Below are 27,603 nucleotides of genomic sequence, written 5' to 3' on the forward strand. Positions count from 1 at the left end.
CTGTTTTATTGTTCCCATAAATTCATAAGAAACTGGTTGCTAAATCCAATTTGTGTCATTCTGTCTTTCTTTGTAGTCTATTCTAAATCTCCCAGCATGTTTCACAAAAGTAGAATCCTATTAACACCAAATAACCACCTCTGTATTTTATTCTATAGTTATTACAGTCCTTCCAATGTCACAACTCTTAAGAATCTGGTCTCTCCATGAATCTATTATGTTGGGAACCTTCAAACTCATTATCTTGGAGGGAGAAAAAGTTTGCCATTTGTATCAAACATTATTCAAGTTTTTTTTAATAAGCTTATGTCTTTCACAACCCAAGTTGAAATATTTTGACAAAGAACTTTCAAATAGTATAGAGCCTAATAAGGCTCAACATTTATTAAAAGAAATATTTAATGCTTTTTAACCATTCTTTTAAAAATGTGAATTATATAAGAAAAATGCAACCTGAACACTTTAGCTTTGAAGATAAAATGATGGCTTAATTTGCATAAAGGAAAGTTATAAGACAAATTTTTGAAGCACAGAATAGAACAGCAGCATGGTCTTTCCATTCTGTTTATAATTGAAAAGAACAACAAGTGCTTACTTTTTAAGTGGTTTGAAAATTGAGTACAAACTCCATGTTTTATATGAATTTATCTGCATTGTCCACCATGGTATTCTGCTTAAATTCAATATGTTGTATGTCTCCAGTACTTGGCACAGTGTCATAGTGTCTGGCACACAGTGATCACTTAAATGTCTATTGATGTATTGTTAGACTATATATTAGACTACATATAGTTATGAATATACATATATTTGTATAAATACTCATGTATATAGGAAAGTATATATGTGTGTATGTGTTTGTGAGACAGGTTCATCCATCAAATATGTGTGTATACAAACTGAATAATAAAGTTAAAATAATTAAGAAAAATATTCTGAATTTTGAACTACACAATTCTAGAGTTGTAGTTATCTACCCCAATCAATGAGACACCTATGTGGCTCAATACATAGAGTATTGGACCTCGAGTCAAGAAGACCTGAGTTCAAAAATGACGTCAGATGCTTATTATCTGAGTGACCCTGAGCAAGTTATTTAACTTCTCTTTGACTTAAGCTGCTGAAGTTGAAAATGACAAACTACTCCAGTATCTTGGTTAAGAGAACCCCTTGGACAACACTGGCATGATAGGATCCATGACATCACAAAGAATCAGATACAACTAATTGGCTGAACAATGGTAACTCCAATTGATTTCTAATTAGAATCTTTTAGCAAAACCATTGTACACAGAGACTGATAGACTGTAGTACAATAGAACCTAATGGACTTCTCTACTAGCAGCAATGCAATGATCCAGGACAATTCTGAGGGACTTATAAGAAAGAACACTATCCACATTCAGAGAAAGAACAGTGGGAGCAGAAACACAGAAGAAAAACAACTGCTTGATCACATGGGTCAATGGGGAAATGACTGGAGATGTAGACTGATCACTCTAGTGAAAACATCAATACTATGGAAATAGGTCTTGACCAAAGACACAAGTAAAACGCAGTGGAATTGTGTGTCCGATATGGGAGGAGGTTGGGGGTAGGGTAGGGAAAGACCATGATTTTTGTAATCCTGGGAAAATGCTCTAAAATAATCAATTAAATAAAATTTTAAAAAAATAAATAGAATCTTCTCCATCATAACAATCTGCCCCACTTACAGCCCAATATACCCTCAAAGCCATCATCAAAAGCTCAACTCCTAAGGGGTGAGGTATAACATCCTCTCCACAATCAATAGCCACTAATGCAGTCAAGATAGACAATGGTAGTCAACCAAGGAGTTCATAGCACTACCACTACTTACTCTCACACCCAGGCATAGATAACCAAGAAACCTGGACTCCTTTGCCATTTCTAGAGCACACATTCCATTCCTTTATTAATATCTCTCTCTTGATTTACCTGGTTGTGTTTGAAGTTTTTAAGGGAGTTTTCTTTCTCCTTATATCTTTTGTAATTTCAGTCTTTTTTCCTCTCTTCTATCACCCTCTTACTCAATTCTTCCCATATGATGGTGATTTCCCACAGGACTTGTAAAAGAGAGATACCTCTGAGGGTATCTATTGATTAATACTGGATGGTTAATTCTCTCTTACACAGACTAGACCTCAAAACTGCCTCACTCTCTTCCCATTCTAGGGAATTTCTTTTCCACCAGCCTCAGCTCTACCTCAAGTGACTTCTAAAGATACAAAAATAGTTTCATCTCCGATGTCTGTCCTCTTTTTTTTTTTTTTTAGTCTTGGCAGAGATGCACAATACCCTGGATCTCTATTCTAGTTTCCTCTATTTCTTAGTTCTCTGGCTGAGTCCCCGAACCTTTGTCCCCAAAACAGCAAGATTTTGCTTTTCTATGCATCCAACTTTTCCTGTGCTGATGGGGTGAGGGAGAGGGCACTTCTCAAAAGGAGGACTGAGTAATTGAGTCATGTTGCTTATTGCATCACAATGGTAAAGTGAGGACTAGGGGAAGAAGGCAGGTAGGATTTATACTACAGTAGCATCAAGGAAATTACTGAATAGATTATCTAGATCACAAACAACCCTCTCATACCATGGAGGTTTGTGGGAGAAGCCATGGTGAGTGAATATGTTAGGGATTAGCATTTTCTGCTTTTAATTCAACAAGTTGTTAGTTAGCTTCATGAAGATAATTCTTATTTTGGAGGAGTTTGAATGTTGGGAAAAATTGGAGAAAATATCTACTATTCCATCTTATTTGTCACAAAACCACAAGTCTCATTGTCTTTAATACAACTATAAAAGTTTTTACTTTATTATTCTATAGTGCCTAAGGAATAAAAATATTATATTATACTTAAGCAAAAAGTACTAGTTCTATAATAGCTACCATTTCTTAGAACTCTAATTTTCTTACTTGTTAAAAACCTAGTGTTTCCAATAGCAGAGGGTCCCTTGATGCTTTGCTAAGGGGCTATTTCAGTGTTGAAGAGACTGTTACTTGCTCATTTCCCAATACAATTATGGCTCTCTTTGCATGAATGAGAAATTTCTCATTCAGATGCTAAAATAAATGTGCTCTGCTTAGTTTTAAATCCTTATTATGTCCACCACCTAAGATAGAATCCCACAGCAGATATATGGAATAAAAGTCAGCTTGTTTGATGGTTTTCCAATTACAGATGGTGGCTGTACAAGTGGATTGTAAAACTCACTTGGTTCAGGTCAATGGGGTTGTCCTATAGAAAATCAGAAGTGCTAGTCTATTGCTACCCCATCACATCACCAGTGAAGTAGACAGTTTTTAATTGTTTCAGTACTGAATGTACTTACATCATATGATTTGAAAGAATTCATGATTACTTAGTCTATTTTTCTAAAGCTAGCTCTTGTCCAGAATTTTATTTTCTCTTACTGTATAACTACTTTCCTATGACATTTGTTATCACCAGATAGGACTGGGTTTTGAAGTATAGTCCCTCTGAGGCTAGTATGGCTTCCAGTCATTCCATATTTCCAGGTCCATTTCCAATCAGGTCACTGCCTTATGAGAGTATCTCCAAACACATTATCTTGCAAGCATTATGAAATATAACTTTATGTTGAATGAGGATTGTGTAAATAGAATTGGTTTTAACTCCAGAGACATCTGTCTTTGCCTGTCATTTTGGCTACAGTTTATCTCTAATCTGTCCTCCCAGCCTCATTTCACACTTTTTTTCATTAAACAAAAAATGGACTATTAGTTATTTACATATATCTTTCACTTCTTGCCTCCATGCATTGATACAGATGTTCTATCATAATTGAGATGTACTTCCTCCTCATCTCTGCCTTTTAAAAAAGTTTCTTTCCTTTCAAAAATTAGAGATAATCTTCTCTATGAAGTCTTCCCTGAATCCCTTCCTCCCAATCAGAAAGTAATCTATTTCTCTTTCAAGTTTAAGATTGACATGCCTTTTACTGTTATGTATATTAGTTCATATTAGTTGTGTTTATTTATGTGCTTGTTTTATGACAAATAATGGAGATGTGGGAAAATAGGCACAACTGGTAGAGCTGTGAACTTATCTATCCATTCTGGAGAGCAAAATGGAACTATGTTCAAATTCCTATAAAAACTATGTTTATGGTTTTTCTTTTTTTTTTTTAGTTAATTAATTAATTAATTAATTTAGGTTTATTCAGACCATCTCTCCTTCCCCCACATCATAGAAGTCAATATGTGGCAAAACATATAGATTATGTCTTGTGTTTCCATTTCTCAGTTCATTCTCTGGAGGTGAACATTCACAAGTTATTCTTCAAATATTAAATCTAAAACTGTATATAATCTTTTCCTGGTTTCACTTGTTTCATTCTTCATTATCTCATGTAATTCTTTCCAAGTTTAAAAAAATTAATCTGCCCATTGTTTCTTACAATGTAGTAGTTTTCCATCACAATCATATACCACAATTTGTGTAGCCATTCTTTGATTGACGGACATCCCCTCAATCTCCATTTTTGACACCACAATGAGATCTGCCATAAAATATTTAGAACAGATAGATAATTTTTCATTTTCCATGATTGCCTTGGGAAATAGACATAGCATTGTGGGGGACTAAGGACATACACAGTTTTATAACTCTCTGGGTGTAATTCTAAGTTGCTCTCCAAAATGGCTGGATCAGTCTCACAGATCAACCAAAAGTATATGTGTCCCTACTTTTCTACATTCCTGACAAAATTTGTCATTTAAGCAAATCTGATAAATATGAGCTTATACCTCAGAATTGCTTTGTTTTGCATTTTAATCAGTATTAATTTAGAACATTTTTCCATCTATCTATATTTGGCTTTGATTCCTTTATCCAAAAACTCTATTTTTATATTTTGCCCATTTATCAATTGAGGGATGGTTGTTATTACCATAAATTTGACACATTTTCTTTGTATTTTAGATTTAGACATTTGTTTGAGAGCCTGCCTATGAAAAATTGTTCCCAATTTCCTGCTTTCTTTCAAACATTGATAATATTTGTTTTATTTGTACAAAAACATTTCAGTTTAATATACTCAAATTATGTGTTTTACATCTCACAATTGTGAAGAGTTAAATTTGGGGTGGGAGGCAGGAGTTTGATCAAAAGCCAGTGCACAGTTTATTAAAATGGATATGGATAGGAAATAGGAAGGAGTAAAGTGAAAGTAATTGTATAATAGATTATAACTAAACCCCAGATCCCAATCCTAACTAAATTTTTCTAGAAAACCCTGCATCTATCTGCCTCAGAGGGCATATCTTCTGATAGACTGTAGGCCCTTGCCTACTCTTATCTACTCTCTCTCTCTCTCTAATAATATAACCACTATCTATCTACCTGTCTACCCAAGCTATAAATGATCAATAAGGCTATTAAGACATTATTCTGTTTCTCTGTCTCCAATCAGAGAGTGTGCTAGGAACACACCCTCTCCCTAGGAAAACCAGAAACAAAAAGTTCTTTCCAATGGTCTGCAACTTACAAATCACACTCAGTCACACCCTTCTGTCACTAACTGCCAAGCAGCACAGCAGGGGGTCTCTTACTGAAAAATATTATTGCTCCTTTTTCTCTTAAATATAAAAAAGGAGAAATTAATAAAAAAAAAAACTTTCTTAACACAATGTTCTCTATCTCTTGTTTACTTATAAATTCAACTCCTATCCATAAATCTGATATGCAATATCTTCCCCATTCTTCTAATTTGATTATATTTCTCTTAATGTATAGATCATATGTTCATTTAATGTTATCTTAGTGAATGGTGTAAAACATTGTTCTATACCTAGTTTCTGACAAACTACTTCCCAATTATCCCAGCAACTTTTACCAAATAGCGATTTCTTATCCCAATAGTTTGGATCTATACTTTTGTCAAATAAAAAGTTAATACACTCTTTTGCTAATATTTGTTATCTGTCTATTCTGTTCCACTGATCTGTATTTCTATTTCTTAGCCAGAACCAGATAGTTTTGACAACTACTGCTTTATAATATAGTTTGAAATATGGTACCCCTAGAATCTCCTATCTTTATATTTTTTCATTATTCTTTTGGTATTTTTGATCTTTTGTTCTTCCAAATGGTTATTTTTTTTCTAGGTCAATATTTTTTAATAGTTTGATTAGAATGGCATTGAATATATAGATTAGTTTAGTTAGAAGTGACATCTTAATTATATTGGCTTTGGCCATCACTACTAGTTCTAGATCCCAAAGAAAGTAAAGAAAAATTAAAAAGACTTTTATAGCAGCTCTTTTTGAAATGACAAAGAATTGGTAATTCATGGGATGTCCAATAATTGGGAAAAACTGTACAAATTGTGATATATGATTGTAATGGAATAGTATTGTGTTATAAGAAATAATGATATGAATGCTTTTAGAAAAACCTGAGAAGTCCTACATGAGCTGATATAGAATGAAATTAAGAGACCCAGGAGAGTATTGTACATATTAACTACAATATTGTGAAATGATCAACTATGAATGATAGCTATTCTCAGCAAAACAATTATCCAAAACAATTCTGAAGGATTAATGATAAATGATGTTATCTACCTCCAAAGGAAAAAAAATGATGGAACAGAGTCTGAATGCATATTAAAATATACTTTTAAAACTTTATTATTCTTTCTATTTATGTTTTCTTTAGCAACATTGCTAATAATATTTTGTATGGCTGCACATGTCTAAACTTTACTTGTCTTCTCAAGGTAGAAATAGAGAGAAAGAATTTGAAACTTAAAAACTTTTTAAAGATAATATAAAAACTATTTTTGTTTACATATAATTAAGAAAAATGAAACTAATATGAAATGTAAAAAATAAATATGAAAAAATGAAATGAAATGAAAAAATAAATATAATGTTATTTTAAAAGTGTCCAAAGCATAGTGGTAAGCATTGGGGATACAAATACTTAAAGAGTTTCTGCCTCTAAAAGAGCTGATATTCTATTGGTAGAGACACTACACCCAGACTTCTAGTCAGGAATGGGCACTTTGGTTCAGAAAGTTATAGAGAGAAGAATGTAGCCACAGGAGAATACATTGATAAAGTCCATCCAGAAATATTGTCAGAGTCGATTTGATCATGGTTCATAATTCCAGAACTAAAGGTTGGGTGGTGGAAAGGGAAAGGAAAGGTAAGAAGGAAAAGAAGAAAAAGAGACAGAGAGGCAGAGACAGAGAGAGTAGTTTTTTCTAGAGAATATCATCTAGTGGGTCTCAGGATAGAATTTTCTCTATACTAGCCAACTGATCATTAAACAGAAGATGACTAGGAACTAGAAAGTGCAAATACATATTTCAAAATCACAAAATACATTTTAATATATCTTTGTAACTGAGAAGAAGAGAATCACACATTACCTCCTAGTTTATAAATGAAGGGGAGAAATTATAGCTCAGAGAGATTGTGATTTGTAAAGAGTCAAATATATTGTAAGAATCTGAGAGAATTTTAATCCAAGTCCTCTAGATTCCAAGCCGGGAATGTATTCATCCTGATTTGGTCAGAATTGAAAGAGTTAACATAATAGCTGGTCTGTAACTGTAAAAGAATATCAGTCAAGTACTATTACCATCATCCAGTCTATGCTATAAGCATAAATAAAGCATTATTTCTACCCCTAATAAGCTTATACTTGAAAATCCAAAGCACTGATTTAATTTTTTGTCCTTCCTTGTGTCAGCCTTTCTTCCCCTCCACAATTTGCAAGCTGAATAAATCAAATTAACATGTATTCTCTTTCTTCTCCCCAAATATCCCTTCAATCACAACCTTTAGTTAAATGGTACCAACGTGGAAATAGAAGCTAGCTTTGTCTTCATACATGCAAGGGCCACACATGGAGTAACCACGTCCTCACTGGAAGAGAGATACATAGTGAATTGACATCTTCATCATCAATCAACTAGTAAGTTCCAAAGATAGCATCCTACAAGGCGCTGCAAGTTCCATGACCTATAGTGAAACAGTCTTGTGAACCTGGACACAAAGCAGGGATAAGAACAGTACTGAAGGGAAAAGACTAGCAATCTTCGAGAGAGATCAGGAGAAACAAATTGGATTTTTCTCCTTGCAATACCTTCCTAGCTGTTCTATCTATATGACTTGATTGTCAGATACACACAGACAGACCCTCCTTTAGGGTAAAGAAAGTTTCCTTCCGGGGAGCCCCCTTAAAAATGGGAGCCAATTGAATTTCCATAGGACAAAAAAGACCAGCAAGCCTCCTTCACATAGTCTTAACCATGAATTGTGAATAGAACCTAATTAAGGCGCATTGTGTGTCTGTCTGATTCTTTTCCCCTAACCCAGAGGTGCTCTACTCAGTCATTGTTCTACCATCAGTCTCTCTATGGCCTCTGGGGGAAATATATAGAAGGCAAACACAATTTGACTCCACATTTCTTTCTTTAATAACTATTCATGTTTTCTATCTTTTCCTACACTCCTTTAAAAAAAAAATCACATTAGATTTCTTCCCAGAAATGGATATAAAAGGCCTATGAACAGCACTTTAAAAAGGGTTCCAAACTACAGGATTGATTTCACTAAGTTAACTTATTGTTCTTATTGTGGATCAGGTTTGACAGGAAACCTTCAGGTCTCCTGTGGTGAATGGAGGACAATATAAGGGTAATGCAATCAGGAGGATAAAAAAGAAAAGCGATGTGGTCAAGTGTAAAATGCCAAGGTTCTTAGTTAAATATTATTTCTGGTGAAAATGCAATCTAGGAATGCTTCTACTCATATTATGTCTCATATTATGGTTAAACATGAGGATGAAAACTATGCAAGCTTACCAGGGTTCAAGTGGTTGGCATGATATGAACTCAATTCTAAATGTAAGACTGATTTTATTTTTAGACGACAATCAATACCATATTGACAGAACTTTAATTGCATTGTAATTATTGGTACTAAAAGACCTCTTCCCATTCTCTGTGTAAGAGTGTAAACTGAAAGCTATTAAGACCAGAAAAGAATATTACTATCAACTTGGCCCCATCAGCCATAAATAACTTCTATGTTAAGAAATATATTTATAGTGGAGATTCCAAAAAAAGCCAGACATTTTTCTCTAAGAAAATGAAATTTCAGAAAGATATTATACTCTATTTAATTGAATGACCTTCCACTTTCATCTCCCTGAGGGTCTCGCTTTAGGGAGATGAAAGAGCTGAGACTCGGATAGAAGCTTACTTAAGTTATACACTTTCTTCATAGTATCTAGAAACCCTGAAGTTTAATGTGATAAAGCTAATGGAAGAGATGTAGATTCAAGCCCTCCCTCAGACACGAATGGACTAAAGGAATAATCATGGATGGTAATAATAATAATAATAATAATAATAATAATAATAATAATAATAGCCACAATAATAACTAACATTTATAGAGTGCCTGTGTGTGAATCAAATTATTTAAATGCTCTACACTCAAGTTGTTCTCTCCTCTCTATCAAGAGAGAAAGTTGCCACATAGGTAGGATGGAACATGGATGAAATTGCAGCTCCATACTCTCCTTCTTTACAAGGCATAGGGCAAGAAATCATGGTTAATGATGATCTCCCAATGGCACAATCTTTACCCCATGAAAATGTTTTAATTAGTTGTCATGGATTTTTAAATATATTAGAGAGTTTATTTTTTTGATTTAACAGACCCAGTATGAGGAACATAATTTAACTTTCTCTCTCTGACTCAATATCACCATTATGAATTTCAGTTACTGTAGTATGTTGTCACTTTCCTGGGCCAAATCCAAAGCATCCAATTTATATTCCAAGGATCTTCCCCAACCTCCTCTGATTGGATTATGTATCTTTGATGCTCAAATATTGTGCTTCAATAGGTGAAAATTTAACCTTATCCCACCCCTAAACAAGTACCCATATTAGCTCCTAGCCATTTTGATATCTCAATCCCTTCCAAAGGAGTTTGGTCTCTAAACTGGGACCCCAGAACCTCGTGTTCTGATAGTTCTCTTTCACCTAATAAGGTGAAACCTAGAACAAGATCTCCACATGACTTGGTCCATTTCCAAACCATGGAATAGTGCTGTGCATTCCTATTCCAGGTTACTTTCCTCGTTAGAATTGAAAGCAGGATCTACATTGCTTCATTGTACTTCTATCCCATGGTTCATGGACCACAATGAGTCCTAAAAAAGTCATTTTTCATTCATTCATTTTAAGACAGTGATAGTTTCCAGGCACTTGAGTTCTTAGGGCAATGTACTCCTTGTAGAAAGTCTTTTGTGACAGGTTTACTTCTAGAGAATTTTTTTGCCCCTTATCTGCTTTCACATGTTATTTTTCACTATATTGCTTCTTTAAAAATCTATATTTTTCCTTCTCATTGGTGATTTTGGGCTTACTTTGGTCTTAGGGTGTAGAATACTCTAATTATGATCTGAAGAACTCTCATATAAATGAAGTTCTTGAGTTTTGATGTATTAACTTAAGGGAAGCTATTCTGTTTCTTTCTTCTTCCTCCTCCTCCTCTTCTTCTTCTTCCTCACCCTTGTTAGCATTTACATGGCACTTTGACTTGCCAAAACTTTAAAGATGCAACAACCCTTAGAAGGCTCAGGCCCATTATTATGCCCTTTTTACAACAGCAGAAACTGTGGAGGGGGGAGAGAAGTAAAGGGATCACATATTTATTGTTTTATTAATCAGCTACTATGGCAGGCACAGCACTAAAAACATTTTAGAAATATTATCTCATTTGAGCTTGACAACAACCCTGAGAAGTAAATGCTATTGATAACCATATTTTACAGTGGAAAAAACTGAGGCAGAAAGAGGTTAAAGTGATTTTCCCAGGGTCGCACAGGAAGGTTCTAAGGCCAAATCTCAATTCAAGTCCCCCTGATTCAGAGTCCAATCCACTGGCCATTGCACCACCTAGCTGCCTATTTGACTCTTAGTAATTCACATTCAGTTTCTTAGCTTTGTTGCTGATAAATGAAATTGCCAGAAAGCTGTTACCACATAATGGAACATGGCAGATGGAGGTAGGGAGCCTCTGAGCTGCTTATTGCCCTAATCTATAGTTCTGTATCTTCAGACCTCTGCACACCAACATATGTAAACACATACACACACACACCTATACAAACACACACCATAGCTATCTAATTCTCTCCCATTCTTTAGGCACAATTCAAGTCTTTCCTTTTCAATGACATTTTCCCAAACCATATTCATAGCCTGTACACTGATTTGACAACTTGTCATTTACTGTTCTGTGCTTGTATTTTGGGTGTTTACATGCAGCTTAGCTTATTGTCTTACCTAGGTTCAGAGCTGGTCAAGCAAAAGATGTGATGTACTTATATGTCTCTCTACTTCTCGGTGCCTAGACTGGAGACTTGTCAATGGTAAAATAGTCAATAAACAGTAATGTGTTAATTTGTTGTAAGGAAAAGAGAAATGAAATAGCGAAGTTTGGGAATCTGGCTTACATTTCTGATTCTATCTCCAATGGGACACATGACCATGAATCAGTCAAATAACCTCTCTGGGTCTCACTTCCTCTTCTAAAAAAGTGAGATACGGACACCCAATATACCGTGGGAAAAAATAAGATAATCAATGGGAGCAAACTTAGAAAGCTATAAAGTACACTCACAGCTGTGAATATCATAAGGTTTTCTTTTAATCCAAAAGATCAGTTATTTTCTTTCTAAATATTTTTCTTTCAAATATTTTCTTTCAAAGGAAGTTTAATTACAAAAATTTTGAATATGTTATTTTGTTGTGTTGATTCATTTTTTTAAAGCAAGTATAGACTCACACTTTACTTTTGGAAGAAAGCATATGAGTTATGGATGAACTGCAAACAGGATCATCCCAGGAGCATGACCTTGGATAAATCTTATTTTTGCTGGCAAAGCAGAATGTTGAGAGTTCTCTTCTCTTCTGTTCTCTGCTCTCTTCCTCTCCCTCTTTCTCTCTCTTCCTTTCTCTCTCTCTCTCTCTGTCTTTCTCTGTCTCTCTGTCTCTCTGTCTCTCTCTCTCTCTCTCTCTCTCTCTCTCTCTCCCTCTCTTTCTCTCTCTTCCTTTCTCTCTCTCTGTCTCTGTTTCTGTCTCTGTGTCTCTTTCTGCCTCTCTCTGTCTCTGTCTCTGTCTCTCTCTGTCTCTGTATTTGTCTCTTTCTCTCTCTCTCTGTCTCTGTCTCTCTCTCTCTCTCTCTCTCTCTCTCTGTCTGTCTCTCTCTCCCCTCCCCCCTCCTTCCTTCTGCTTCTGGTTAGCCCTTTCACAAAGAGTGACAGCAGAATTCTGAAACATTTTGGACACTTCTCATCTATTTTACATATCAATACCCAGACTCCCAAGATAAGACTTGCAAAGTGATGCTGTACTCAGGGCTCTAAACTGCTAAGGAAAGTTCAGATTAAAAAAAAATTATCATTTAATTCAATCCATGTTGTGCCAGGTGCTAATCAGAATAGAGACAGAAAAATTACTTGCTTCCTGAAATACTTCCAGCTCAATTTAAGGATATTACTAACCTTTAAAATTGAGAAAGGAACAAACACCTTGCAGTAAGCTTAATTTTTGAAACAATTTGCTTTTTTTTGTATGAATGTATGAAAATCATTTAAGTGCAAGAAAAGCAAGCACTGAATTAATTTCTGAGATACAAACACAAAAACCAAACAGTTCTTGCTCTCAAGGAACTTATAGTCTAATAGGGAGAGGAAACATAGGACATTTCTTACCATAACTCTCAATGGTAATATCAAATTCAAATAGAAACAGGGGACATGAGGATCCCTATGGGCTGCATATTGAAGTGTTGTATATTTAAATTGAGATATTATCTGTTTTGTCATATTTTTATTTCCTTTACTAAAAATTTCCCAATTATGTTTTAATTGGTTCTTGTCGGTCAGCTCTATATTTAACATCTTTGCTCTAGGCAGTTCTCTAAGAAAACAACTTTTTTGCCTGTATTCTCTGAACTTTCTGGGGCTTTTTGTCCTTTGATAATTTTATTTGTATATTCTTGGTTTCTCTTAAATGCTATTTTGCATTTGAATATATTATTCTAAAAATCTCTACAAAAGCTTTCACCAGATGCCAATGGGTCATGTGGTACAAAATATCCACATTGAACTTGAATAATAGACTTTGGAATCAAGTAGTAGGTGTTTTCTGTAAATGAAGTTTTAAATTCTTAAAAAAAGAATACACTTTTGGTGAAATTAAACATACCTTTCATGAGATCTTGTTGATGATTTAGACATTATGTCAAAATCTTTCCAACATATTTCTTACTTTCAAATAACTTATACCTGAGAAATTGTAATAGGGAAAAGATCCTAGAGGGATGTGAGATGATACAACCCCCCTAGGAACTCCCCAGGGTCAGTACAATACAAACCCCTTTGCTTATAAAAAAAAAGTTTATTTTATAAAGGGAATAAGGGAAATGGGTAGGTAAGACTCTAACATTCCTAAAAACTAAGCTCCACCCAACTTCTACATCTCCTGCTTAAGGAGAGCCTTCTTTCTCTTCTCTGGGATCTGCCTATAGCTCCTTGCTCTAACTAAAAAACCCCCAGGCTATCTGATTCTATCCTGATCTTCCCACTTGTGATTAACAAAAGAAAGGGAAAAGCCTAGGTTTAACTATACTAAGTGACCCAAATTCCATATGAAAATCTTTGGATTACCTTGGCCCAAGAGGATTTCTGGCAGATGGACCACTGGCAGATGATCTCTGGACTCAGGGAAAATGGTTTCCTCCAAATAAATTCTCTACCAAGAAGTCAAAAATTCCCCATGAAATTTTGACTATCTTGGGAAAATCTCTTAGAGCAAAATCCTCTTTCAGCTAGGGTAGAAATTCAGGGAGAAAGTCAAAACCTCCTTCTAGCTTCATAGAAATCCCAGAAGGAAGTAAAGTCAGTTGTTTTCAATTCAAACTTCCACTATTCCTTTCTCCTTCCCCGAATCTTCTCCCAGGGCTTGTATCAAGCCTTGTATCCTTCTTTTAATTAATCCTTGAAACCAGTCTATCCCTAACTTATATTTCTATGGAAGGAAGATAAAAAATATACAAAATATCTCTAAACCAAACTGGTAGAGAAAGGGTTCAATATGAAAGCCAGAAATGTAACACTAAATTGCTATATTCAGAAGGAGAGAATGATCATTTCTGTTTGGAATAATTATGAAAAGCTTCATGGAGAATAAATCACTTGAGTTAAGTCTTGAAGAATTAATAAGATTGTAATCCAAAAAAATAGGAGGGAATTCAAAGAGTCACCTAGATGTCCTACTGGATTGAGGTCAGGGCCAAGAGTCAGGAAAGCTTGAATTCAAATGCAACCTCAGTCACTAACTGTATAGCCTTGGATGAGTCATTTAATCAGTTTGTCTTGGTTTCTTCATGTATAAAATGCAAATATCAACACTAGCATTATTATTAACATCTACATCCCAAAGTTGTTGACATATTTGAAAAGCAACTAGCACACAGGGTTTGGCACAAATTAGGTGCTCTATACATATATATATATATATATATATATATATATATATTCCAGATATTATTTTTACTATTATTGTTATATTAGTATTGGTGGTGGTAGTTTTACAAAACTACAGATCATTTAATTTTTTTTAAAGTGATGAGAGGGAAAATATATATATATTCCATATATATATATATATATATATTCAGGGAAAAGAAAGGAGGAAAAAATAAACATACACTGTACAAATGGGGAAGCAGTCAACTGAAGTAAACAGCGGATTTGAGGAATGGAAGGATATATACAGCTCTCAAGAACAAATCCTGGAAGATGTTGTCAAGGATTATCTTGAAGGAGCTAGCTTTGGTACTCAAATTTATGGAAAAGGAATAGATTGGGAAAAATGAACAAAATCAATGTGGAAATGAAAGAAAGTTATGTGTAATTTTGAGTGTATATTCTGTGAAATGTAGTTTTGCTTGTAGACTAAATTTCTATAAGGAAACTCTAGGAGATTTAAAAAAAAAGCACTTAGGGTTTGCTTTATCCTCCAAATATGGAGAAAAAATTGAAGAAGGAAAAGAGTAGAAACTGGAACTCCTATAACAATACTATTGATATCATATTATTCAGAGGGGAAAATAATATGAGCTAATAAGGGGACTCTTTGAGTTCAGAAGACAGGTTTGAGAAATGTTGCAGAGTTAGATTAAATGTGATTTGGAAAGTGATTGGATATGGAAAACATGAAAGTGAAAAATTAAGAAAAAGAATGCGATTTTGAATGTAAAAGATTATGTCAACCTTGATAGAAACACGGAAGTATATTTTTTAAAAGGTCAAGTTTAGAATGAATGATAATGCATTCTATTTTCTAACTGGTTATATAGTTGACATCCCATTTGTGTATAGTAGGGCATATAACTGGGGAGTGGTGAAGTGGATAGAGCATAGGGCTAGAGTCAGGAAGGAACTCATTTCCCTGAGTTTAAATCTGGTGGTTTACACTTACTAGATGTTTGACCATGCATAAATCACTTAATTCTGTTAGCCTCTGTTTCCTCATCTGTAAACTGAATTGGAGAATGAAATAGCAAACTGTTCCAGTATCTTGATGAAGAAAACCCCAAATGGGGTCATAAAGAGTTGGATATAACTGAAATGACTGAACAACAATATAAGTATGGGAACCACAAAAGGAGTATATGGCATATAATCAAAAAGATGTGGGATTGATTAGATACCTGTAAGCTAATATGACCTTGAGCAAGAAATTTAACTTTTGAACTTCATTTTGTACATCTATTAAAATATGGGTAATAGTACATATTTCACAGGGTTGTGGTGAGGTTCAAATGACTTAGCATATGTAAAATGTTTTGTTAACTTTAGTGAACTATATAAATGTTCGCTATTAAAATTAATATTATTCTGTAAGAGTAGATATCTAGCAAGCAGATGATGATAAGGGACTGAAAAGATGAGGTCTGAACACATGTATAGCCTTGGGATCCTCTAAGTATGGCTAGAAAGATGGTTTGGATCTTTAAAAATGTTTAAAACATTCATTCATAGAAACACTTGTAGTGATTTACTTGGTGTCACAAAATAAGTCTAACAAGCCTAAAGACTTATATATCATACCTTCCACATTCCATTTCAAGAGTGACCAAGGATAGAACAGAGCCAGCTTAAATCGGCATATGAGACCCAATTTTTACATCTTCAATAAAAACATTTACGCCTCATAAATTGGCAAACACTATAAATTAGGACATGATCCATTGCTGTGTTGCTCATCCAGATTTAAGAAAATGATGGAGAAAACAATGCTTCAAGTTTAACTTAAAATATTGTCATGAGTATATTCTTTAATCAGACCACTAATAATTAAACATTTATAGTGTCATATTACTTTAGTTATGATTTCAAGCCAAAAAGACATGACAAATCAAATATGAACTGATAATTTGTTGTAATTATTTTGCATGGACTTAGTAATTTCCTGAACAAGTAATGTTATTCAAGCTAGAAGATAAGAAAGATACAAAATTTGGGGACAAAAGAACTTGTTTTGAAACTTTAGAATTCGAAGAAGGATTCAGTCCAGATATTTTGTCTTCTGCCAACCCTTTAAAACTTGTTCTTATATAGAATGACAGGTTAAAGAGGTGTCATTCTCACACTATTTAACTTTCTTTCAAGGAACATTTCACTGTCAAAAAAATGAACCTTTCCCCTGGTTCAGAGCACCTCAGTGCAACCTGTGAATCAGATAATCACCCAGAGTGCTCTCCTCTGAAGAAAGACAAGATCATTCATCATAAAAAGTTATCTTACATTAATATGTTCCTGTTAGTTTCACTTTGATTGTAGGGTTGGTATGATCTGTTTATTTCACTATAATATATATTGTGCATATATATACCTATAATAATATATACATTATATATAGCATGCATAGAAGCATATATAACCTATGTCTATATAACAATAAGTACACTTTTTACTCAAGTAAATTGATGACCATAAAGTCAGTCTATTTCTTCCATGGCACCTGTGACTCCTGATGAATTAGCCCTTTTTCATTTAGTGGCAAAAAAGATGATTCATTTATTTGCTTTTCAATTTTTTTCATCTTCCAAAATCAGGAATAATTTGACTACTCAGAACAGGATTAAATCAAACATTCATTGTGTTGTGAATTAGTGGCAAATAGATGATCTGAATTAATCAATTAGAATAAGCAAAAACTCAATAATTCTGTGAGGTTGATGGGAAACAAAGAGAAATAAGAGAGAGTAAAGGAAAGTAAAAGGGCAAAATTCTGTACATATTTGACAATGTTAGGCATCAAATTGTCTCAGTTGCCTTCATGCTGTGAAACCCATACCTAGTATTCTTCTGTGTAAATAATATATATATATATATATACATTGTTATCCTACACAGCCTGATTTGATACAACAGAATAAAGTCTCATTATATTCTATCAGGAATGTACAATTCCAAAATACTACAAAAACTATATAAAGCCATTCTATCTCAAGTTTCCCATCTGTTTTTGTACTAGACAAATTCAATTAAAAAGAATGATCAACATCAAAAACCCATTTAAAAATATTCATGAAACTAAAAGTTAGTATAATGAATTTAAGTGGAAAATTCCATTGCAACTGGGTAGGGGAAAATGTTTAAACTCTATATGAAAACATTGGTAAACTTTAAAAAAATTAAGTAGACAAAGTTAAAGTATGCAATAGATAATGACTGTAGACTAAATCCCTCAAGTTTGCAGGGTTGCATAGGGGAAGAGTATTTCCAAAATTTTTCAAATATCTCCTTTTAAGCCAGAAATTTTTCTGATGTGGAAAGAGATTTTTCTTTCTTTTATGAAAAGGAGAATTAGTAACAGTTTAAGGCACACAAAAAGTACTCAAAAAACACTTAATCAAATGAAGGAAATAACTATTACTGACGCTTTTAGAGGCCATTGTTATACAAGTTAGTTTTGCTGAAATGATGTTTTCCCTCCTCTTTTTTTTAAAGACCTTTAGCTCCTGTCTTTGAAACAATACTATGCATCAGTTCCAAGGCAGAAGAGCAGTAAGACCTAAGAAATGTAACTTAAGTAGCTTGGCAGAGTCTGAGGTCACATTTGAACCCAGGATTTCCCATCACTAGTCCTGAGCCTTTATTTACCGAGCCTCCTAGGTGCTCAGTTGCCCCTTTCTTCGTCTTTTTAAAAGTATCCTTTGTTACAAGGAAGAGAATATTTAAGGAAAGGAGGTATATTCCAAAAGGAAAATGAGGTCAAAACAATTGTTTTTTTTTTTCCTTAACTAGACCACATTATTTCCTTTATCCTATTCATCACTTTTCTTCTAACTTATAAAAATTATATTTTCAGAGCCATATAATTATTATACACATATGTGTATGTGCCTATTTTTAAATTTCTTATTAGTTCCATAAGCTTTAAAGCAAAGAACAAAGAATGTCCTTCTTCTCAGATTCACCATGGCCTAAAAATCTGAACTGTCTCTTTATATTCTAATCCTTCACAGAAAGATTTTTCTCTATTTCAATAAGGTGGGAAGGAGGCTACTCTTTTCAAATAGACATAATGTGATTTCTTAAGTCTCTTTCATTCTTTCAGATCAGTTCTCCATTTCATTCCACTTTCACCCAGTATACAGCAATGACTTTGTCAGTTTCCTACCTGTTTTATTTTTTTTAATTGATGCTTCCTGATTTCTTACGTAGATATTCTATTCAATAAAAGATATGATGGCTTTTTCCTTGTGTTTGTGAAAAGATAAACACAACCCACACAAATATATTTTCTTGTTTATCTACCCTTTTCCCCTTTGAATACTTTTACTCCAACATTTAAAATATAATTAAAAATAAAACATATTCTTCTTCACCACCAACCCCAACTTCCTCTTAAAGAGCTTGACCTATGTCAATGTGCCTATAGTATATTTAAGCTACATATTAACAGTCTGTTTCTGTAACCAAAAAAAAAAAGATTTTTATTTTGGGACTATATTAAACTTGTGTCCCCAATGCCTCCATTTGCATGTCATCACCCTCTCCCCTTGCTTTTCTGACTATATTAAGTTCATATTAAAACTTATCCTCTTGGGGTCTTCATCTTCTGCATAGAATTAAGAGGATAATGTTCATGACTTGAGGTCTCTGAAGCAATGAATAGCTTTCGCACTTGATTAACTGCTGAAGAAAAGCCAAGATGCTTAATAAGCTGCAAGCCCCATTGATTCCTTCATAAACTAATGCTGGGCACAGCATTAAGAGTATTACCATAGATACAAGAAGGGAAATATGGCCCAATATTTGCAAATGAATTGAGTTCCACCAGCCTCCAAAGAGTCAAGTGTATTTCCTGTGGAAGTAACGTGCTCACTTATTCAAAGTTTCCTTCAAGAGAGAAGAAATCTCCCTTAGCAGAATGTTTATTTTCAAGAGGAAGTGTTTCTGAGTCACCTTTCAATTTAATACAGTTCAACAAGCATTTACTAAGTCCTGTGTGCTATGTTCCAGTCACTATGCTAGTAGTTGGTGTTAAAAAGGCACTTTCTTAACAGTTATTGCTCACTGAAAACTAACATTCTACCACAGAGTGAGTGGAAGGAAAGACAAAGGAGAAATGTACACAGATAAGGTAATACCAAATGTTTGCAAATTAAAAATAATTTTATGGGTGGAATACTATAACTGAGTGATTAGCTGAGCTATGAATTAGGATAAAAATTCCAATAGGTACAGGTGAGGGGGAAAAGCCAATACAAACAACACACAAGATAAGAGACCTGTATGGTAGAAACAGCAAGATTGGTTTGGGACCATTGGGTGTCAATGTGATCGTTGAGGTTGCAAGTTTCTGGAGGAAAGAGATCAAAATCCAGGTACCTTATTTTCTACAAGTACAACATTATAGCTGCTGTTCTTGTGAGTTTGGGGATATCAAGGAACGAAGACCAAACATCACATTAAATTAATCAATATATTGGATAATGTAAAAGCTACATGAATATATGTATGTATATAGTTTCTGTTGCTGAGTCATTTTTCAGTTGTGCTCAAGTCTCGGTGACCCCACTGGGGTCTCTTGGCAAGGACATTGGAGTGGTATGCCATTTCCTTCTTCAGCTTATTATATAAATGAGAAAAAGGAGACAAATAAGATTGAGTGACTTGCCCAAGATCACACAGCTAATAAGTAAAGGTCTGATTGGAACTCAGGTCTTCCTGACTTCAAGCCTAACAATCTACCTATTATATCACATAGCTGCCAGGAGGGAGGGAGAAAAAGAAAGAAAGAGGGAAGGATGGAAGAAGAAAAGAAGAGAGGGAAGGAGAGAAAGAGAGCTAGATGGATAGATGATAGCTACATGGATAGATGATAGATAGAGGGAGATAAATGGATGGATGGAGAGAGAGATCAATAGATCAAAAGACTGATGGATGGAGAGAAAAATGAATGGATGGATATACACAAATATGTATTAATTAATACAAAAAGGGTAGATGATAAACTCACAAATTTGACAGATATCCCCAATACTCACTCTCCATTTCCATTTCCTTGAGGGAATAAAGCTACATGTCTACATGGTCACAGAAAATTGGAACTATGTAAACAATAAAAGCCCAACAATCAGCTAAGGAGCAGATCTTGGGGAGCTGAGAAACTTCATATTGAAATGGGCAAAGAGAACTAGAGTGTCTTATAAATCCAAGCATCTCACGTAAATAGATTTGGCTAGACAAATCACTTGGCAGAATCTACTTGAGGCAGAACTAAATTTGTAGATATTTATCAGTAACTCTAGTTACTTCTATCAGGTAGTTCAACCTCCACTGAACAAAAGATAGATGCATAAGAACTATAAGTTTGGAGTCAAAATATATTAAAACATGACTTCAAACTCCATTTTTCCTTTTTTAAGTCCTACTTAACTGATTAGAATAATGTAAAATAACACTGACAAAGTAGATTGAAAAGAAAATTATAAATACTTAATTTTAGATCACATGCTGTCTTACCCCCCATATCATAAGGGAGTCAATACAAAAACTGACAACAAATCTAATGTCAAGAATCTTCTGATAATAGATGAAGTTAATCATAAGGTAATGAACTCCAAGGCTTTGGTGACATCTAAGTAAATCACCTATCCAAGGAAAGCATTCCTACAGTGATTCCTTCAAATTCCTTGGAGTTTGAACAAGATAATTGCTAACTTGTTTTCCAGCTCTGAGACCCCATACTTTGGAGCTTCTGAATATCTGATAAAGTAGGAAATCATCCCTATATGATATTTTATCTCATCTGGTATTGTGACCCCAAAAATGATCTTTATAGAATAGGATCTCATCTCTGGCTTGTAAAGAGTTTTCCTCACTATGAACATTTGAAGTCCTTTAAAAGGGATTTACTTTAAATGTAATCTACAATTTAGAAATGGGAAACCTAAGCTTGAGTGATTTGACCAGTTACACAACTTTCACAAGATGTGGCACCAGCCAAAGTCCCTTAATACTTTAGTCCAGCACTTTTACCACCATAACATATGCTTCTTTTTAATGATGAGGTTTGTGGTAATGGTAATAATCTTGATGACAAATTAATAATGATGATGATGATTGTGATGACAATAATGATGATGATGAAGATGTTAACTTAGGAAAGGTTTTATTTCACATGTTTACGCCTATGACTACAGTGGTATAGGAAAACTAGTAATTTTTGCCTAAACCTCTGAGTGCACTGATGAAGAAACTCTCTCCACCAAAGCATATTGGTAAATATTCTAAAAGTTATAGTTTGAGGCATAACTGGGAGGATAAGTGACTTGCCCAATGCTTCTCAGCCAGTATGTGTCAAATGCAAAACTTGAACCCAGGTCTTCCTGATTCTTTATCAAGTACTTTGTACTATATCTCATCCTTTCCATCATTAATTAAAATTACGAAGTAGATCATTAAGATGAGTGTTGCTCAACAATTTTGTAAACTGGGTCAAGTTAGCTCATTGAAAACATGTATAACACCTGAGATTTTCTGTTCACAATATTAAAACTTCTTTGGGATCAAAATATATTCAAACATGACTCCAAATTCCATTTTTCCTTCTGTAAGTCCTATTTGACTCCAATCTATTTTGTCAGAATAATGCAAAACAACTGACAAAATAGAATGAAATATTAAATACTTAATTTTAGATCATGTTCTATCTTACCCTCATATCATTCCCTGGGGTGAAGTATAATATGTGTGTGTAATGAACAGCAAAAAATTGGTAGAGCCTTCAGTTTCTGTTTGGAATAGAATACGCAGAAGTCCCTAGCTCTACACAAAGCTATTGCATCTATGCTTAAACATTTGATTCTGTTACAAATGAGGTAATTTCCCATGGATAGAGATAAAATAATACCAGAGCTGAAGTTTTAGGATTGTGTAATTAGAATTTGCTCCCCAGGACTCTCTCTCTCACCATCCCATTTGCATATTTACACTAATGTACTAATGTAGGGAGGTAATATTTTGATTTAGCTCCTCCCTCTCTCTCTGCTCCCAGGAAGAGGTGGGGTGAGAGTCAGGCAGGAGAATTTTACCCATGTGCTTTTTCCTTAGGCTTTCCAATTTTGTTTTTTTTTTTTTAATTTCTTCTACTTCAAGGGATTGTTAATAAACTTTATAAAATATAACACTTGGAGTTATTGGATATTAATTTAAATTTCACATTGTTGGTGAACAGAAGTATGGAGTTTAAGAACCTTTCTCCTCTTCTAAGTTGGTAGAGCAATTTTTTTTAATAGACAAAAAGACAGATTAATTTTAAAAGCCTCTGTACCCTCATTGTTCCTTCTCTTCCTCCTGCCACTGCTATTGCTGTTGCTGCTGCTGCCACTGCCACTGTTGTCTCCCACTTTTGACCAGACACTGCCTGGGGATCCTTGCCAAGTCTGCTGCCACTTCTCTTGAGCACACTGGCTGGGGGTCCTTGTGAGTCACTTTCTGTATGGAGGGTGACATATAAATGCCTTTTTCTTTTACATTGATAAAACAGAGCATGTAAAGATTGGATTTAGCTATCTCCTGATTGTAACAATGAAAGTACTTAGCTCTTCCTTTATTAGGAAGATTGAATTGTAATACACAATGTATTTTTATATTTTAATCCCCAAAAGGTAACTCAGTATTTTTAAGTAGATATACCCATTTTGACTACAAAAAGGTGTTAAGTAACCCAAAAGATATAATTTAACCAAAGAAGATGTGAACTAAATAGTGGGCAGTCCTAGAGAAAAGTGTCTGCTGTGATTGGTAGATGTGAAATTTAGGGGAGGTGACACAAGGGGAAAAGATCTTTAAAAAGAGCACCAAAGGCCAAAAGAAGATATTCGATATCTGATTCAAGATTCGAGTTGTATGGAAGATTCTCTGACTTGGAGTTGAACTGGAGGAACTTGGAGTTGGACCCCTGGAGGAATTCATGCAGTAGACCTCAGACTGCTTTTCCTCTTAGACAGTCACCATTGGTGAGTGAAAGGCTGACCTAGTGACCCTGCCTTTCTCGGAGGTAAGCCTCCGAGAAAGGCCCATCGTCTTGACACTCTTTTCCCTGATTAGGGCCTTAGTATTTCTGCCTAGTTCAGAGGAAACCAGAGTTTCCTCTCTCTCTCTCATTCCTTAATATCTTCCCTCTATTGTAAATAAACTACCATAAATTCCATTTACTTTAGTAATTCATTTTGGGATTTAGAAATTAAATTCCTGGCAACCACCTAATTAATATATTTCAGGCTCAACCACAATTAATTTTACCAAGCACTTACTGCTGCCTTGGAAGCCTGGGGTATTTCTCTTAGGCAACAATCAGCCTCCTAAAGACTTTTACCGAAGGGGACACTTCCACCTTCTTAACTCCCTGACCACATAGCTGGACAGAGCAATCAAGGGGAACAGCAGTCCCCTGCCCACATGACAGTGGAAGCAAGAAGCTCCCTAGCATTTTTACCCTTAGGGAGAAGGCTATACTTCCAAACCTTTTAACTTAACACCTAGCCAGTGGGTAGAGCCACCTACAGGCAGGAAGGAAAATTGCAAGCATGGCCCAGTTTCCTTTCTATCTCAGTCTCTATTCCCAGATAGCATTAGTGAACTCATACACTTCACAATTTTTGGATGTTTTTTTTTTCCTTAGTACTGTTACTAAGAGTACTTGTACCAATTGAATAGTTTGAAATTTATCTATTCCTCCCCAAGAAAAAACAACTGAAATATATCTTGATTAATCTCAAGATGCAGAAAGGAAATTCTACCCAGACTCTGAAACACATCCAATATAGGGTTTGTCTTCTCTATGCTCAGTACTATAATACCCCTAACTATGGGGAACCCCAGATATATGACTGAAGGAATCTAGATGGATGATGATACTCAGGAGAAGAAGAAACCTTAATGAGTGTGGAGGTGAATTTAAAGCCTTTTTCAGACTCCATTGCCTTATTTATGTTAACTGTTTCAAAAGACATGTCTATAACACAGCAATCAGAATTGGAGAAAACGACTCTTGGATTGATTGCTCACATGTAAAACCTTCTATTGACATTGGGTGACTATATCTTGTCATTATTATTATATTTGCTGAATGTTTTAAGATTTAATTTTGTTTGTTAAGTTCACACAGTAATCTAAACTAAAATGTTCCATTTCCCTAAGTCATGTGAAATTACTATGTTTTGGCCATAAGCTATATATTCTGTGACATTGTCTTTATTTTTTTCCTCCCCTATATTTTTTTCTATTTGAATTAGTTTATTTAGTCAATTTAAAACATTACTCCTTGGTTACAATAATCACATAATTTCCCTCCCTTCCCTTCACCCACCCTTCCCACAGTCAATGCAAAATTTCATTGGGTATTACTTGTGTCCTTGATCAGAACCTATTTCCATGTTGTTGATAATTGCAATAGGATGTTCATTTAGTCTACATCCCCAACCATAACCTCTCAATCCGTATATTCAAGCAGTTGTTTTCCTTTGGTGTTTTTACTCCCACAGTGTGTCCTCTGAATGTTGATAGTGGTTTTTCTCATAGATTCCTCCAAGTTGTTCAGGGTCACTGCATTGCCACTAATGGAGAAGACCATTACATTAGATTGTACCACAGTGTATCAGACTCTATGTATAATGTCTTCCTGGTTCTGCTCCTCTCACTCTGCATCAATTCCTGGAGGTTGTTCCAATCCCAATGGAATTCCTGCACTTTATTATTTCTTTGAGAACAATAGTATTCCATCACCAACAGATACCACAATTTGTTCAGTCATTCCGCAATTGAAGGGCATCCCTTCATTTTCCAATTTTTTGCCACAACAAAGAGAGCAGCTATGAATATTCTTGTACAAGTCTTTTTCCTTATTATCTCTTTGGGGTACAAACCCATCAGTGCTATGGCTGGATCAAAGGGCAGACAGTCTTTTATTGCCCTTTGGGCATAGTTCCAAATTGCCCTCCAGAATATTTGGATCAATTCACAACTCCACCAGCAATGCACTGATGTCCCAACTTGGCCACATCTCCTCCAGCATTCATTACTTTCCTTTGCTATCATGTTAGCCAATCTGCTAGGTGTGAGGTGACACCTCAGAGTTGTTTTTGATTTGCATTTCTCTGATAATAAGAGATTTAGAACACTTTTTCATGTGCTTTTTCATAGTTTTGATTTCTTTAACTGAAAATTGCCTATTCATGTCCCTTGCCCAATTATCAATTGGAGAATGGCTTGGATTTTTGTACAATTGGTTTAGCTCTTTATAAATTTGAGTAATTAGACTTTTGTCAGAGGTTTGTAATGAAGATTTTTTTCCCCAATTTGTTGCTTCCCTTCTAATTTTGAAAGCATTAGTTTTGTTTGTAAAAAAAACTTTTTAAATTTGATGTAAACAAAATTATTGATTTTACATTTTGTGATTTTTTTATAGCTCTTGCTTGGTTTTAAAGGCTTTCCTTTCCCATAGATCTGACAAGTATATTATTTTGTGTTCGCCTTTTTACTTATCGTTTCCATCTTTATATTAAGGTCATTCACGCATTCTGAGTTTATCTTGGTGTAGGGTGTGAGATGTTGATCCAAACCTAATCTCTGCCATTCTGTCTTCAATTTTACCAGCAGATTTTATCAAATAGTGGGTTTTGGTCCCAAAAACTGGGATCTTTGGGCTTATCATAGACTGTCTTGCTGAGGTCACTTAGCCCAAGTCTATTCCACTGATCCTCCTTTCTGTCTCTTAACCAGTACCAAATTGTTTTGATGACCTCTGCTTTATAGTATAGTTTGAGACCTGGTACTGTAAGTCCTCCTTTCTTTGCATTTTTTTCCTGATTTTCCAAGATATTCTTGATCTTTTGTTCTTCCAAATGAACAAAATCAATGAAATGTTGTTTTTTTCCTAATTCAGTAAAAAAGTTTTTTGGTAGTTCAATGGGTATGGCACTAAATAAGTAAATTAATTTGGGTAGGATTGTCATTTTTATAATGTTAGCTTATCCCACCCATGAGCAATCAATGTTTTTCCAATTGTTGAGATCTAATTTTAATTGTGTGTAGTGTTTTGTGGTTGTGTTCATATACTTCCTCTGTTTGTCTCGGCGATAGATTCCAAAGTATTTTATGTTGTCTAGGGTGATTTTAAATGTACTTTCTCTTTCTAATTCTTGCTGCTGAAATGGGTTGGAGATATATAGAAATGCTGATGACTTATGCAGGTTTATTTTGTATCCTGCAACTTTGCTAAAGTTGTTGATTTTTTCAACCTGCTTTTTGGTTGATTCTCTAGGATTCTTTAAGTATACCATCATATCATCCACAAAGAGTGATAGCTTAGTCTCCTCATTGCCAATTCTAATACCTTCAATTTCTTTTCCTTCTCTAATTGCTACTGCTAGTGTTTCTAGTACAATGTTAAATAATAGAGGTGATAATGGGCATCCTTGTTTCACACCTGATCTTATTGGGAAGGCTTCCAGTTTATCCCCATTACATATGATGTTTGCTGATGGTTTCAGATATATACTATTTATTATTTTTAGGAAAGGCTCTTCTATTCCTAAACTTTCTAGTATTTTCAATAGGAATGGGTGTTATATTTTATCAAAGACATTTTCTGCATCTATTGAGATAATCATGTGATTTTTGTCCATTTGCTTGTTATTACACTCAATTATGTGGATGGTTTTCCTAATATTGAACCATTCTTGAATTCCTGATATGAATCTTACCTGGTCACAGTGAATAACCCTTGTGATGACTTGCTGGAGTCCTTTTGCTAGTATTGTATTTAAGATTTTTGCATCTATATTCATTGGGGAGATTGGTCTATAGTTTTCTTTCTCTATTTTTTTCCTGTCTGGCTTTGGGATCAATAGCCTATTTGTATCATAAAAGGAATTTGGTAGAACTCCTTCTTGGCGTATTCTATCAAATAGTTTGTATGATATTGGAATTAGTTGTTTTT

General features: G+C 34.5%; 1 long non-coding RNA gene across 1 annotated transcript in view; it reads right to left on the reverse strand.

The window, feature by feature from the left end:
• LOC103100145 (uncharacterized) overlaps positions 1-4,026 on the reverse strand; it is a 41,298-nt gene extending 37,272 nt beyond the window's left edge. Inside the window, exon 1 of the long non-coding RNA XR_473268.3 lies at positions 1,960-4,026. This is a non-coding gene — a long non-coding RNA (uncharacterized LOC103100145). The remainder of the gene's footprint in view (positions 1-1,959) is intronic.
• Between the last annotated feature and the right edge of the window lie 23,577 nt (positions 4,027-27,603).

The sequence above is a fragment of the Monodelphis domestica genome, chromosome 5, assembly GCF_027887165.1.
Source record: "Monodelphis domestica isolate mMonDom1 chromosome 5, mMonDom1.pri, whole genome shotgun sequence".
NCBI classification, from domain to species: domain Eukaryota; kingdom Metazoa; phylum Chordata; class Mammalia; order Didelphimorphia; family Didelphidae; genus Monodelphis; species Monodelphis domestica.